Here is a 1,324-nt window from a genome sequence, read left to right as displayed (position 1 = left end):
GGGGGGGGAAAGGGAGCGGGGGGAGGGGAGAAAGGGGAGCGGGGGGGGAGGGGCGAGAAAGGGGAGCGGGGGGGGGGAGAAAGGGGAGGCGGGGGGGGGAGAAAGGGGAGCGGGGGGGGGAGAAAGGGGAGCGGGGGGGGGAGAAAGGGGAGCGGGGGGGGGAGAAAGGGGAGCGGGGGGGGAAGAGAAAGGGGAGCGGAGGGGGGGAGAAGGGAGAGAGGGGAGCGGGGGGGGAAGAGAAAGGGGAGCGGGGGGGGAGAAAGGGGAGCGGGGGGGGAGAAAGGGAGCGGGGGAGAGAAAGGGGAGCGGGGGGAGGAGAAAGGGGAGCGGGGGGGGAGAAAGGGAGCGGGGGAAGAGAAAGGGGACGCGGGGGGGGAGAAAGGGGAGCGGGGGGGGGAGAAAGGGGGAGCGGGGGGGAGAAAGGGAGCGGGGGGGGAGAAAGGGGAGCGGGGGGGGGGAGAAAGGGGAGCGGGGGGGGAGAAAGGGGAGCGGGGGAAGAGAAAGGGAGCGGGGGGGGGAGAAAGGGGGAGCAGGGGGGAGAGGGGGGGGGAGAAAGGGGAGCGGGGGGGGAGAAAGGGGAGCGGGGGGGGAGAAAGGGGAGCGGGGGGGGGGGGAGAAAGGGGAGCGGGGGGGGGGGAGAAAGGGGAGGCGGGGGGGGGAGAGAAAGGGGAGCGGGGGGGGGAGAAAGGGGAGCGGGGGGGGGGAGAAAGGGGAGCGGGGGGGGAGAAAGGGGAGCGGGGGGGGGGAGAAAGGGGAGCGGGGGGGGGGAGAAAGGGGAGCGGGGGGGGGAGAAAGGGGAGCGGGGGGGGGAGGGAGAAAGGGGGAGAGGCGGGGGGGGGGAGAAAGGGGGGAGCGGGGGGAGAGAAAGGGGAGCGGGGGGGGAGAAAGGGGAGCAGGGGGGGAGAAAGGGGAGCGGGGGAAGAGAAAGGGGAGCGGGGGGGGAGAAAGGGGAGCAGGGGGGGGGGAGAAAGGGGAGCGCGGGGGGAGAAAGGGGAGCGGGGGGGAGAAAGGGAGCGGGGGGGGGGGAGAAAGGGGAGCAAGGGGGGGGGGAGAAAGGGGAGCGGGGGGGGGGGAGAAAGGGGAGCGGGGGGGGGAGAAAGGGGAGCGGGGGGTGGGGGGGGAGAAAGGGGAGCGGGGGGGGGGGGAGAAAGGGGAGTGGGGGGGGGGGGGGGGGTGGAGAGCAGTGGGCATATGTATTGTCATAATTTATGTATGGGCATTTCCCCCCCCCTCCTCCGTGCGTCCGTCCCCCTGCTGGTTCGGCTGGGTGCCCCCCCCCCCGTTCCCCGTGACTCCCCCCCTCCCGTTCCCCTGTGACTCCCCC

This window comes from Ascaphus truei, chromosome 7, assembly GCF_040206685.1.
Source record: "Ascaphus truei isolate aAscTru1 chromosome 7, aAscTru1.hap1, whole genome shotgun sequence".
NCBI lineage: Eukaryota > Metazoa > Chordata > Amphibia > Anura > Ascaphidae > Ascaphus > Ascaphus truei.
The sequence above is the reverse complement of the archived record's forward strand: the minus strand, read 5'-3'. Positions refer to the sequence as shown.